Consider the following 15,657-nt stretch of genomic DNA (forward strand, 5'->3'; position numbering starts at 1 on the left):
CAATGAGCACCAATGGTGTTTGGGACTTAGAAAGAATTCCTAAATGAGCCAAGACAGTAGCCTATAAATGGGTCTACAAAACTAAATATGACTCCAAATGGAATGTGGAAAGATTTAAAGCGTGACTTGTGGCGAAAGGTTTTACGCAAAGAGAATAAATAGATTATAATGAGATATTTTCTCCAGTCCCATGCAAGGATTCTTTTAGAATCATAATTGTGTTAGTGGCGCATTACGATTTAGAATTACATCAAATGGATGTAAAGACGGCTTTACTTAACGGGGATTTAGATGAGAATGTCTACATGGCACAACCAAAAGGTTTTGTCGTAAAAGGAAAAGAACATATGGGATGCCGCCTCAAGAAATCCATTTACGGATTAAAATAAGCCTAGACAGTGGTATTTAAAGTTTGATGGAACAATAAGGAAGTTTGGGTTTAAAGAGAATGTAGAGGACAATTGTATTTATACAAAGTTCAAGAATGGAAAATTCATTTTCCTAGTAGTCATGTTAATCTACTACTGGAGACGAAGAAGTTCTTGTCCTCAAATTTTGATATGAAAGATCCCGGTGAAGCTTCATTCGTTTTAGAAATAGAGATTCACCGAGATAGAAGAAAGAGGGTTTTAGGATTATCGCAAAAGGCATACTTAGAAAAGGTTCTAAAGAAATACAGTATGCATGCGTGTAAGCCTTCACCTGCACCCATAGTCAAAGGCGATAGTTTTGGGGAATTTCCATGTCCTAGGAACCAATATGAGATCGATCGAATGAAAGCGGTTCCATATGCTTCAGTTGTAGGAACTTTACAGTATGCTCAAGTATATACACGTCCTGACTTAGCTTTTGTTATCGGGATATTTGGCAGATATCAGAGTAATCCAATAATAGAACACTAGAGAATGGTAAAGAAAGCTTTGTGTTATTTGCAAGGCACAAAAGGCCTCATGCTAACGTACAGAAGATCTGATTCCCTATATATAGAGGGGTACTCAGATTCAGATTTTGTGGGAGATGTAGATGATAGAAAATCCCCATCAGATTGTGTATTTACTCTCGCAGGGGGAGTTATATCATGGAAAAGCTCCAAGCAAACCGTCACTGTATCGTCCATGATGTATGCTGAGTTTATAGCATGTTATGAGGCCACGGGGCAGGTGAACTGGCTAAAGAAATTTATGCCCAAGTTGAAAGTGGTCGATGACATTCATAAGCCACTCAAGTTGTACTACGACAATGAGCCAGCAATATGTTATGCTCACAACAATAAGTCAAGTGGTGCTGCCAAACACATTGACATAAAGTTTTATGTTGTGAAAGACAAAGTCTAGGATCATTCAATTAGTCTCGAGCATATAAGTACAAAGAAAATGCTTACGGATTCACTTACAAAAGGCTTACTGCCCAATGTGTTTAGAGAACACTTAGCCGGCATGGGTATACGAGAAAGCCTAAGATCCCTAGACAATAAGGGCCTAGTTGAGAATCTGTTTCAAAACAGGGAGGTGTATTGTAGTTGTTAATCCAATGGTACTGACAGTTGTGACGAGGCACGCTCTATGCACTAATCTGTGATGGAATGAAAAAAGATAAAGTATTTTAAGTTCAAGTTGAAACATGAGATAAGGTGAGAATGTTAGGTTGATCTCCTCCCGACTCGGTCCAACGACCGAGTCGGGGCCTTGATCCGTGCCCTAATCGAGGGCGCCCGTTGGACCGAGTCAGGGCCTTGATCCACGCCCTAATCGAGGGCGTCCAACTGAGCCATGGTTGGTGGCCCCCGTCGCACAACACCATATAAAAGGAGGTGGGGGCCAGGGCACTCGGTACGAGGTTCACTGCCGCTGCCACAATCCCCACCTACAAGCCCTAAACCGATCTAGAGGAGGCACTGACAGCGATGGGAAGCGCCGCCACCGTCTTCACCGCCGCTTCTGCGCCACGTTCGACGTCCACACCGCCACCGGACGCAACTGCCTCCCGTTCGCCGGCACTCAGCGTCACCGACACCGCCATGGCTTCCACCTCCGTCAAACCCACCGATGGTCTACTACCTCTGCACCTTTCTCTCCCTCCCTCTGTTCCTCGTCCTAGTTCATGTTCTAGGTTGTTTTATCCCAAATGTAAGTTTATCACCCTTTAGTCTACTCCTAGTGATCCTAAGAGCTTAAAATCGTCATAATCATATTCTTCTTCTTCATCTTCCTCGTCGTAGCTCTAGTCTTCATCGTCCTCGTCCCCCTGCTTGATATCATACCTCCGCGCTTCATCTATGGTGGTCTTGAGCACGACATCATGGACGCCTCCAGATGCCTTGGGCACGATGCAGAAGCCGTCCTTTGGCAGACCATCAGCCAGCGTCGAGCACCTCACAGGGTCCAGCGTCGAGATCTGGTGGTGGCCTGTGAAGCACGAGAACACCAAAGAGCACCCGAACGGCGAGGAGCCCGTGGCCGGCCGGACACAGACGAGGGAGATGGTGTGCCCGAGGGGTTCCGCTGCCACCACGTTCATGACGAAGACGGTGCCGTCCTAGGCACGAAGCACGTGCGGGCCCGGCTGGAGACGGAGGTCGAACTGCACGTAGTACTCGAACGCCGTGGACGGCCACTTGTGGCAGCCGGTGAAATGGTCCTATAGTGCCGCCGCTGGCTCGGTGAAGCTGCAGCCGGGCTCTGGGCAGAAGCATGGCCCGTGCCGACACAAATTCTCGTGCCATTTCTTGTTGGAGTAGACGATCTTTTTGGTGCATCCGTTCTTGGCGAAGCGACAAGGAACCTCGATGGATTGAACAACGCGCTCCATGCATGCCAAAGCAGCGCTTGAAGGCGGTCCTTGGTCACAGGGGACATTTGTTGAGCCTGATGCAGCATGAATTGCAGACCAAGTGGCCCACACCACACTGTCGAATTGGAATCGATAAACAAGTCCTTGTGAGAGAATATCTTTGACAGACACAAATGGAAATTTATAATTAAAAGAAAAACATGATAGTATGTATACTTTCTGTAACTTGTTATCTGTTTTTGGTAGATCAATTCATGAAACATACTGTTGGAGGAAAACGATATAAAGATTTGCCTATCTGGTTTTCTTCAGAGATTAACTCGATGCTATATTGCTATTCATATACCTGCCTACCTGGTAAATCGAAGGCACGAGGGGCTCATAGCAGATGGGGCAGTCCAAGACACCCATTGTCATTCTCACTCCCTCCAACTTAGTTTCCCCTTTTGGCTTCATCTCCTGCAAAACACTAGCTTCCTTAATCTCACAAGCACAACAAAGGGTAGTTGTTTCATCCCTTCTTAGTACACTCCTGTAGCCTGAAGGTCAGCCTGAGTAACAACGGTGAAGCCACACATAAATGATTGATTCAGCAACAAGGCGTGAAGCATGTTTTTCCTGGAATATCTTATCCCTTTGCTAGTAAAACCAGTAAGATTTGTTTCTACCCCTCCTGGGCTCCTTAGCTCCAGACAAACTGAAACAGCTTTTTGGTGAAGCTAGGGCAATGCAGAAATTTAGCTTTTGGCATATTGTTCCAGCGGTCACGAACAAAGACAACAGAGAATGATTCCCCAAGATTATGAACAAAGATAATGGGCATTATTACACTACATTCATAAAATATTAGAAGTGTTCCTGTTTTGTTTTGTTTTTTTGACGCGGAAACAATTGTGTGAATGTGTCTTGTTCATATCAGAGTATCTAGACATCTTTTGCTCCTTAACTGAAATACTGAATGACAGAGAATTTGCCCTTTTTGTTAAAAAAAACATATCAGAGAATCTAGAACATAGGAGCAATTGACACAGAAAAAGATCCTAATAAGTTCAAAAATGGAGTAGTACTACTACTGCTTAGAACAGGACGATTCCGAGGCAGGCATGGTTCCGAGGCATAATTAAGTGCACTACTAACAAGTACTTGCATTTAATGTTCTCCTGCTTAGAACAGGACGATTCGGGGTTCCTGAGCGCTATTTACCGATTCCTCACAATGCACATCTTCTTTTAGAAATACAAAGTGTGCGAATAAGTCCATAAGCGATGCTTACTGTTACAGTAGAAATTCGACACAGAAGTGCCCAGAAACCAACGCAGTTCGGCGCAGCATAAACCCTAGTGCTAGCAGCCTAGCGGCACGGTGGCATTACTCCCTGAAGAGTAGGGATCCAAATTGTCGAGAATCGAAAGGGATGTAGACGTACCTGAAGCACCTTGCCGTCTCGAAGGCTTAGCTCTGCTGGGCGTGCGGCGTCGCCAGAGACCCCTCCTCGATCGACTGCTCCACCGCGCGCCGCCCTTCCTCTCGCGTTGATCGAGCCCGTGCAGAACGTGGGAGGTGGGAGAGCGGAGAGGGAAGGGGAACAAACGGGCAGGGCTGCATACAGGCAACAACGGGAGTGAGGAGTGGGCTAAGAAATGGGCTTGATTTCCGGGGCGCTTTACTGGGCCGCAGGAGGCCCACTTGCCACATTGTGAAGAGTGTGGTAGAGACTGGATGACGTCCTCTCCCTGGGAGTTGCTACACTGAAGAACCTCAAAAAAAAAAGGTTGCTACACTGACAGAGTGATAGCGAGTCCGATTCCGCGACTGAACCTTGACTTGGGGTACAAAATGAGAACTATTATTTCGTTTGGTTTATGGGATAATAAATATTTATGGCATTGCACATTAGGGCAGTACGTCAGAGATCAATAAGAGGGAAAAAAAATGGGTCAATGCAACGCGTACTGTTGTCCCCATATGATTATTGCAAAAGCAAACCGGTCCAACACTTGTATTGACGTGTGGGAAATGGGCTTTTGACCTACGATTTTTTTTACATATAAAAATGCAACCTATGGGGTTCGTATGCTCATTTGAATCTTAATTTCGTATAGGCTAACACCTGCAAGTTTTTTTTATGTCTTCACATACACCACATGTACATTGACTAACCCGCCTAATCCATGATCTGTCTTATCACAAGGATCTCAAAATGAGTTTTTTTTCCAGACTTTAGAACATGTAACATCGAGATCGACTCTATTTAATTTGACTTTGGGAAGAGAATTAAGTAGATCCCATGAATAAGATGCGTTGTCATAATGATGATGACTAGATAAGATGAGTTGTCAAATGTTGACGATGAGTGATTGTCGATAGAATTATGTTTTGGGTAGTGTGCTAATCAGTGGTGTGAGTGCTATATGTCTCTTGGCTTGTGATTTGTATGCATTGAGCAATGACAAAGGTCAATCAAGAGTTCAAGTCGATGGACCATGGGTGGTGAAGGGCTAATACAGAGGCTTGAACCAAGGACCAAAGATAGGAGGATGTCCATGTACAACTAGCATTTGTGCACCGCGATAAGCAAGAGTACATGCGAGAAAGAGACGGATTTGACCAAGTAGGTAGGTGCACGAGTACTTAGTGATCGACCAAGCTAAGGACAAGCGAGACATGCATCGACATTATGGAGGTCGCATACAGGCTACCTGACTTCGAAAGAACCGGCGATTTTAGCCTCAAAACCATGTGCACAAAGGGTTCCCGGTTTCATCCTCAAAATCGAGGGCAACGAATTGGAGGAAATGTTGTAGCATCACGAAGCTTACATCGAGACTAAGCGAAGTCGTGAAGACACCGAGATGTCCAATGAATGAAGAAAAAATAGAGTGTCTTGCCCCTAGAGGTATATATCTAGTATTAGGTGTTAGGCATATTCACCTTTCGCCATGGACCTATATATATGGATGTGGTTGGTTGGGAGACGAGAACACCTTGCTAACCCTAATTCATTTTGGTAAGCTTAGCTAAGTGCTTAAGGTAACACAAGCTAGGGTAGAGAGAATTGGGTGTCTCCCTCTAAGTTTTTATTTGAAGTGGGTGGAAATGGGAGATTAATCCCTTTTTATAGGTGAATTTCTCGTAGTTTAATTGAAGGCTGCTTACCCAAATTTGTGCTCAAAATTACCGAGTCAACGTCCTGCTTGGCTTTGTGCTTTGCTTTCAAAAATGTTGGAATCAAAAGGACTGAGCCTACGCCTTCTTGACTTTATGCTTGCTATATGTTCAAAACGTTTCAGCAAGTTCGGCACGGCATGGATTAGGATTTAGGGATCGACGAGGGGTGCCGGTTCGAAGATGACCTATCCACCAAGGATGCGGAGCTGCCGGTCGACCAGGAGCTCCTCGGCCAGGGCAGGGCTTGTCCTATGAGAGTTCAGATTATTGAGAGTTTCAGATTACAGAGTCATGTCGCTTAGGAGTAGTGGATGATGTGACGATCATTCCCCTTCATCCAACATGTCACTGTCAACGTGGACGTGCTATCTGTTGAATCCACGGTGTCTATTTTATCTGGGCGTACGGATGGAGCCACAACTGCCTCGCGAATCCATCTGTAAACCAAAAGATGCACAAAGATTGGGCACCCCCAACACCGGGATGATGACCGGATGAGAGCCAAATTGCCCGGCCGGCCCGAATTTTTTGTTTTTTTTTTTTTGCTCTTTTTTTTAAAGTTTTTCACAAATGTGCCACTGAAGGTATGATTTTAAAATCTGGACTCTTAGCTCGGCGTCGGAGTAATTGGCGTCGAGCTTACACGTCTCGGCGCCAGTTCATATGGCGCCTAGGTTTTGGGACCACGTAGGCGTCAATAAAAACGTGGCGGTGACCAAGCAGGCACCTTGGCGCCACAGATCTTGTCGCCGTAGATCTTGGCGCCGAACCCGGCGCCAGATATCTTGGCGCCGTTCCGGCCTTACAGGTGGGTCCGTTTTCTCTCTCCTCCTTCCTCTCCACTCTTCCTCTCCCGTACTCTCTCACGCACCGCGCCGCGGCCAGCCAACCACGCCCGCGCGCCGCGCCGATAGGCGAGCCCGCCCCGAGCACCGGCGTCGTGGCCAGCCACACCCCGCCCCGCCCCGTCCCGTGCCCCGACCGGCCCCGCGCCCAAGCACACCCCGCACACCGACGTCGCGGCCAGCCGCGCCTCGCCCCGCCACGTCCCGCGCGCCTCAGGCCGCCGACCCCCACGCGTCGTGCTGTGCCGCGCCGGCTGGGAGTGTGTGGCAGAACCGCCTAATCTAATGCCTCACAAGAGTGCTTGTCTTCCATTAGACACTAAGCACTCGAGGGAGAACACTAAATTGCTCGGTTCCGTCGGACACACCCCAGGGGAGAACCCGAAAATCCACATTTTTATCATCAGGATCACAAATGAGAGAATAAAGCTTACATCATTCGTAACCATTTCTTACATCACTTTTAATACAACATTAGAGTATACTATTTATTAATATAACAGCGGAATGAAATCATATTATCAGAGTTATAAACAATTTAATTGAACAGCGGAATAGAAACATGTGAACAGAGTTACAGCGGAAATAAACATCTATTAATGACATGATGAAGTATTGATATATACACTACGACAACAGATTATGAACTTTCATTTATAAAAGCATTTGGTGAGGGTTATAAATAACAACTACGATCGCAGCGTAAAGGAAATCCTCTCTGAGCCCACCAGGAGGAATCCACACACAAAGGTCAGCTCAAGTGTCCACCTATCACCTGCAACAGGGGGAATAAAACCCTGAGTACTCAATTGTACTCAGCAAGACTTACCCGATAGGAGAAAAGAAAAGACTCCACGGATATGCAAGGCTATCTGGCTTGTGGGTTGCATTTGCAGAAAGCATTACTAAGCGTGCGTCCTTATATTCGGTTCTTTATTAATAGCCGCATTGGTTCATTAACTAACCATTCTATGTAAGCACCTGTGCTACTTTCAAGCAGGTGGTAAGCAATCAGATTTCCTTTGTCCATCTTCCATCTTTCAGTTCTTACTACGATGCTAAACCGCAGACAAGTCGTACCGGATCGCCCGGCGATTCGCGAATCAATGCCCCCAGCTGGGTACCCCGAAAACACACGCCCCGCTTGTACCCCAGGCACAAGCAGGACCGACCCATCACTCTCCTGTCCCGGGTGTCCAGGTCCCCATCCAAACTGGGACTCCAAGCCCCCGCCCCTGAGTCCCGGACTCAGTGCGGTGCAAGGACCTCCTCCACCAAAAACAAACCCTAACAGTCGGTCCGGAAAGAGCCGGATCCGTGACAAGAGAGCAACAAGTCTTCCAAGCGCCCATACACAAGTATGTGCTCGGGATAATAAGTCTGTGACCTGCCCAGAGTCATATGCAACGATCGGTCCTTAACCGACCAGACAGGGAAAACGGTGTAACCAAGCTATGACCCGACTCCGCGGCGACACAACTTCTTACACCCACCAATACCCAAACCATATCCCTGCCCGGTCACCATTTTCCTTTCCACCATTTTTATATATTCCAGGTGCTAATCATATAGTAACATATTTCATATATCTCGCGAGTGACAGGCAATCACTCGACTTCTACCGGAGTCCTGTAGCATAGCAATCTACACGATCCTGTCATACTAGTAAGACTCATAGGATAAAGATATATATATATATATATATATATATATATATATATATATATATATATATATGCAAGTGGGTTTCATTCAACTCCTTAAAACTTAATGCACAAATATAATTTAAACTGCAGAAAAGTAGGGGTTATGCACCGGGGCTTGCCTGGGAAAAATATAATCAGAAGTTAGCTTTCCATCATAGGGACATGATCTCCAAAAGCACCATTTCTCTAGCAACTCCCGATGACTCCGTGATCCATCGACGTCCCTATCATGATATGCAAGGTGATGAAATGCAAGGGTATGATCAACTGACTGCAATCGTGACTCGTATAAATTCGCTCTACGTCTCTCAAGTTAACGGGCTAATTCTAACAACGACCGTACTTAGGCTACATATACACGTTGTTGGATAAGGCGTTATTTCCCAATAATTATTGTAGTTATATAAACCAACGGCATTTCTACATTTCATTGTATCGATTTAATCGTTATTCAAAATAGAGCATCATTATCTCCCTAGCAAACTAACTCTTATTGAGCTACAAAATTTACAGTGAGTATGTAATAATATTAGTAGTTTACTGTCAAATTTTTAGAGTCAACACTATTACCGATTTATCCGAAAAATTCCTACAAGTTCATCTTTTAACAATATTCAGCATTTTAAAATAATTATATAGCTCCCAAAAATATTGCCAAACTTTGTGAACAAAATACACTAACATGTAGAGCATGATTTTAGGGGACTAACAAAACTGGTTTCGCTATTCATGGATTCCTATGTCATTTTATATTGATGTTACAATTTTATTCCCGAGACTCAATTAGCAATCGCTTTATAAAACTAAAGGGCCAGCGGCCACACATCTGGCCCAACGACCAGCGAGTCGACCTGGCCCGCGGGCGGAGGGGTGCGATCAGCAGCCCAGGCGGGACCAGCGGACGAGCGCGCGGTGGCCCAGCAAGGCGCGCAATGGCCCAGGCGCAGGGCGGTAGGCTGGCCCAGCCGGTCAAGCCCACAAGCATGGCAGATACGCGAAATGGCCCCTACGCTTTTCACTAATCAGTCCTAGGTCCAGAGTACTGTTCAATGTGCCAGGTATTATTGCAGTAAAAACCCCGTATAACGTTTTTGCTTGGATTAATACCCCTTCCTCACCTTCCTTCCAAAATCCAGAAGCGAAACGCAGGGAGCAGAGGAGCGCCGGGACGGACGCGGCCGGCCCAAAATCCGACCACCGGCACAGCGTGGCTCCCGGCGGTGGAGGGGACGCGAGGCGGTGCGGGGAAATGCCAGCGGCCTCGGCCGCAGTGGGGCAGCGCGGTGAGGTGGGGCTGCGCGAACGCCGAGACACCGAGCGGGCACGGCACGGCGGCGACGGGCGCATCCATGGCGGCCGTGGTCCAGCATTGCGGGGCTGACGGTCCAGCGAGGGCGAAGAGGCACGGGCACGCTCGCTCACGGGGCGACCAGCACCAGCGGGTTGAGCGGCTCGGCGCGTAGTGGAGGCGACGGCGCAGCTGCAGGTGAAGACCGGTACCGGCGGCGTGAGGCGCGGCGACTGCGAGCGCGGCCCAGCGGGTGCCGCGGTGGAGCGGCCGTACCAGAGCGGCATGGAGCTCTGGTGGAGAGGCGCGGGTTGAGGCAAGGTGCTGCTGCCCGGTGTGCCAAGGAGCAGTAGACCCACGCGGAGCCAAGGCGGGCACGGTGGTCGTGTGGGCGCGTACGGCGGTGGCGATGCGGAGGTGCGCGGAGGAGTAGCGCTCACGGCTCGGTCCAGTGTGGCGTGGCGGCGCGTGCTGCGGGGAGCAGACCAACGTAGGCCGAGGCTCGCTCGCGGGGAAGGCGCGGACCAGCGCGGAGCTCGAGCGCGCACGGGCTGGAAGAAGAAGAATGGCGCCGCTGTGCATAGAGGAGAGGAGGCGAGGCAAAGCCGGGCACGCATACACGAAGGGAAAAGGGAAACAATAGACTGCGTGACCGCCGCGGCAGTACTCCAGGGCTCGGGCGCGCTCACAAGGAGGAAAAGGATGGCGCTGGCGCAGAGCGAGAGCAGCTGCAGAGACACGGAGGTGACCCCTGTCGCTGTGACCCGTCCTGGCCTTGGGCGCAGAGTGAACGACAGTGACAACGCGCAGGCGTAGAGACATCAGTGGCCTGGTAGACGCAAGAACTGTGGGGTAAAAGGAACTGCACCGCTGCAGGATTGCTGTGCTTCCATAAAAAATGGACAAGACCACTCGCTGTCAAGCACGAGAAAATGTGCAGCACGGACAGCAGCAGTAGTAGCAGCTCGGTAGATGTAGACTGTATGTGTGCGTGTATATATATATGAGTTCTGCATGGACTTGTGTGGATCTGCATTTGACGCGTTTAATTATGATGACTGGTGTGGTTTTCACGGAGTTCTATGGACACATGTTAAGTTTAGCCTCGTCATGAGCCAGGCGACGCTGCCAGAAGTCACATAAAATGATGTGATCCCCCCTCATATGTGTGTGTGTATATATATATATATATATATATGTGTGTGTGTGTGTGTGTGCGCGCGCGCGCTCGTGTGTGTGAAATGAGACAATCGATAGCATGCATGCACGTACTTTGATTTAGAGTCATTGTCGTAACGGGTGTATATATATATACACACATATATGCATATATATATATTTTATAACGGTTTACTGCTTTAGTCAATTTGCAACGTCTAGGCACAGGAAAATTTCAGCAAGCTCGAATTTAAATTTGATTCAAAAGCTATATATATATATATATATATATATATATATATATATATATATATATATATATATATATATATATATATATATATATATATATATATATATATATATATATATATATCGTTCTATTTATTAATGGATTTTATTTTATTTACAAAAGTTGCTTTTCATGCTTAATCTAATAGAACGATCCGTTTGTTATCGATTGGCCAGAATTGGCGTTCGACATTCCTAAATATTTCTACGCCCGGCGTAATTTAACTTGAGCGCTTAATTCGAGTCCGCGAAACTGAGTCACACAAGATTCGCTTATCGCTTCACGTATGTTTTAAATCAAAAATTCGAGAAACTCGTTTCGAAAGTTTTATTTAGGCCTAAATCACGGCGCTAAATAGGATCGTAACACCAGGGTGTTACAACCAACCCCCTTAAAAAAAATCTCGTCCCGAGATTCGAAACTGGAAGCAGAAAAGGGGAAACACGATTACATTCCGTAGATCAGGGATTACACGAAAGATTACACGACTTCAGATACTAAACCACACGGGGTCTAGGGATACATGGTTACGAGCAACTTGATACAACCGAGACTTAATCCAGAAGTCGAGATAGACGAGGACAATGGAGAAACAATAAGATAATGATTATCCAAAACATGGCGTAGCACCAACAAATCCAGAAACAGTCGACTGAGAAGTAAAACATCACGAATCCTAAGGCCAACTAACCATGGAAACTTGAACTTCTTCGACAAACCGGATCCTTTCTTCTTCTTAGATCACACCATCACCTCAGACAGGCGAACCTAGCTTCACAACATCGACTGGATTTCGTAGCTCTGTTGTGAAAGCGAGAGGAATGGGGATGAAGAAGAAGAGCAAGGACCAAGGGTATCTTATATAGGCGAACGGTGGGGAGCAACACACCGGAAGTGGATGCGGCGGGGATGGGATACACAGACGGTGCATGCTGTGGAGATAAGGTCGGAAACATGGCGTGCTTCCTGTGTGAGCGGCGGAGGGGGAACTAAAGGAGAGTAGAGGGGGTCCGCTCGACGAGGCAGGCGTGCGGGCGGTCGTGTCACTAAAAGAAGAAGGAAAGGAGAGGGAAAGGGGGTCCGGTACGAGGGACAAGGCGTGAGAGTCGAGAGCTGACCGGATGCTGGGAAAAGAAGTGCACAGTGCACAAAGATGGCGAGCACTGCATGATGCCGCGGCCACGCGAAAACAGAGAGCTAAAGACCCGATGCCGACAGTGTTCGTAGGGCACGTAGCGAAATGACCCAGCATGCATAGCGTAGTCAACTAAACACAGGGCTTGGGACATGACGTCTACTCAGGCTTTTCTATTACTCCCGGCTATCCACTGCTAACCTTCCTTTACTACTCTTCTTTTTTCTTTCCTTTACTCGACCACATCCATCTTTTCTGTAAACCCAGATCATGTCATACTTTCTTTCTCCAAACCATCTCTTGTTTACCTTGAGAGAACACTTCTGCATCACCCCATTGTGGATTTCCTGTTTGAACACCTGAACATTTCCAAGGAGAAAATTTTTAAAACAAATGGTACGGCGGTGTAACTCGGCAAGGTACTTGGTCAACAACCTCGATACCAGCGCGTGCCGAGCAGCAGCACCATGTGGCAGCTGTTCCACAGGGAGCCCTCGGTTTCGTCGCGGCACCGTAAGCTATTAACCAGGCAACTACTACCAACTTACACGTCATGAAGGCAGTGGGGTCATAGACCACAGAGTAAGGGGGTATCGCAAGGAAAAAATTCAACAACAAAAGTTTCCCTCCACAACAAGGGACAAGGAATTCAAATCCAACGACGGATTTGTTTTTTTTTTTAAAAAAATCAAGTGTTCTGTTGGGACATCCACAATTAGTCGATACAGTGTCCAATAACACCCAATCACGGCTGATCTGCTGGTATCGGAATGGCAACTTCTCTTGTAACCCACTTGATATCACCCATGAAACTCTTAAGCACATCTAACGAACTTAAGGTAGATGAACGCAATAAACACATCGAAATAAATAAATTGCATGTTACAACCATCTTATACGGGTACAGCATACAGGCATTCAGGCTCCCATTCACGACACAGCATTCACCTATGGTCGGACGATCTCAACAACTACGGAGGACGAACAACAGACAAGAGTACAATACCAGGGGGGACAGCGACAACAAGCACTACTACTACAGCACAACATCCCAAGGCAACTAGTCTACATCCTCGCGGGGCAACGACTGAGTGAGGGGAACCAAGGGCTCTTCATCTAACACTTCCGAGGGTGGAGGTGCGGGCGGTGCTATAACACCAGTTCTTCTTCTTTCGGGTGGGTGGATAGGGATCCCTTCCAAGATTGGGGCATCCTGCCTTTCAGCAGCCAGCGTCCTCCGCTCGGCCCTGGTGACAAGATAGGCCACCCGCAGCTGATGAACATGCCGATCTTTGGCTTCCTTCAGGGCTTCCGACATGGCAGTCTCCCGGCTCTCCGCAGCTGCAGCACTGGCATGCGCTTCGGCGAGCTGCACCTGGAGCATCCGGTTGAAGATCTCGGCTTCCTCGGCGCGCCGAAGGCATGCCCTCAGCTCCAAGGCTTCACGGTTGTACTGCTCATCCAGAGCGAGCAGGTACGTGGTCAAGTGCACCATAGTGGGACTGTCCTCTTGCACATCTCGTCCTTGCAAAGCCTCCATGCGGGCCCTCCATGCCTGCCGATTCTTGTCCAAAGGAGGAAAGAACCACATGGGGGTACGGGCAATGGGTTCTTCATAGATCTGGCAGAGGTACCGCAAGGCTTTGCGGGCCACAACCTGGTAGGTGTCGATGAAGCGAAACCCGGTTGCGGTCACACTCCAGGCTTCAATGAGGTCGGGGAACTCTTCACTCTTCCCGATGTAGACGGTAACCTCACACCGCTCGGTGCCATGCTCCTCATACTCACGGCTCTCATACTCGGGGCGATCATTGACTCCGAGCTTTTGCAGGGTGGCATACAGGATTCTAGGAAAACCCTCAACGTTCAAGCAGTAGGTACTAACCCAGGCTCCTGCCATCTTTGGCGGTGGTTGCAAGGAAGGCTGAGCGAAAATCTAGCTCAAAGGAAAAGCTAAGCGAGCTAAAGTGCGTCGAGTGGTGGTACCAATGGCTAAGCCAGGCTCTACTTATAAAGGCGGAGCATTCAGTGGTCCTGGCGTGGTTCGCTAGGGTTCCCGCGCGAGATCACTACGGTGAATCGACCAAATTTCTGCACGTTCAAGGCGAGCGACGTGCGATGCCATTACTGACTAGTACGACTGTAGGGCAAGGGTCCGACAAGAGCGTAGAAAGGGGTATGGGGAGACGTGGGTCATGACCGGCGTGAACCACAGGCGAACGCGAAACACGAAGCCACAGTGCAGACCTAACTCTAGAACAGGAACGAGTCATTTGTGCACAATACGACACGCGTGACACCTATGGATGGCATATCTGCAAGTAATACGAGTACTACAATGCATAGGCAGGATATGCATGAATGCACGTCCTATATGTCCTTTCACTGTTGCCACATATAGGGCAACCGTTCTCAGAGTTTTGGCACATCGTTCTCTCCCTGTAACTAGCCGATACTATCGGACTATGCTCGAGTCAGTGTACCTGCAGAAACTTGATTAAGTCTACCTAAGTCAGCAAAGTGCCATCTATCCTGGATACCTAACCATAGTAATAGGGCTACTTATATAACTTCGCATACAAACGTCCTAACTTTTTGCAAAAACATGTTGTCAAATTTTAGCTTAGAAAAGGTTTTCGAAGCCTTATTTCCTCATTTGGGCTCTGATACCACCTGTGGCAGAACCGCCTAATCTAATGCCTCACAGGAGTGCTTGTCTTCCATTAGACACTAAGCACTCGAGGGAGAACACTAAATTACTCGGTTCCGTCGGACACACCCCAGGGGAGAACCCGAAAATCCACATTTTTATCATCAGGATCACAAATGAGAGAATAAAGCTTACATCATTCGTAACCATTTCTTACATCACTTTTAATACAACATTAGAGTATACTATTTATTAATATAACAGCGGAATGAAATCATATTATCAGAGTTATAAACAATTTAATTGAACAGCGGAATAGAAATATGTGAACAGAGTTACAGCGGAAATAAACATCTATTAATGACATGATGAAGTATTGATATATACACTACGACAACAGATTATGAACTTTCATTTATAAAAGCATTTGGTGAGGGTTATAAATAACAACTACGATCGCAGCGTAAAGGAAATCCTCTCTGAGCCCACCAGGAGGAATCCACACACAAAGGTCAGCTCAAGCGTCCACCTGTCACCTGCAACAGGGGGAATAAAACCCTGAGTACTCAATTGTACTCAGCAAGACTTACCCGATAGGAGAAAAGAAAAGACTCCATGGATATGC

At 47.4% G+C, this 15,657-nt stretch overlaps 1 pseudogene; it reads right to left on the minus strand.

Moving 5' to 3' along the window:
- Positions 1-2,142: 2,142 nt before the first annotated feature.
- On the minus strand, positions 2,143-3,246 carry LOC136536394 (putative E3 ubiquitin-protein ligase SINA-like 6; annotated as a pseudogene).
- Between the last annotated feature and the right edge of the window lie 12,411 nt (positions 3,247-15,657).

This window comes from Miscanthus floridulus, chromosome 2 (assembly GCF_019320115.1).
Source record: "Miscanthus floridulus cultivar M001 chromosome 2, ASM1932011v1, whole genome shotgun sequence".
Classification (NCBI taxonomy): Eukaryota; Viridiplantae; Streptophyta; class Magnoliopsida; order Poales; family Poaceae; genus Miscanthus; species Miscanthus floridulus.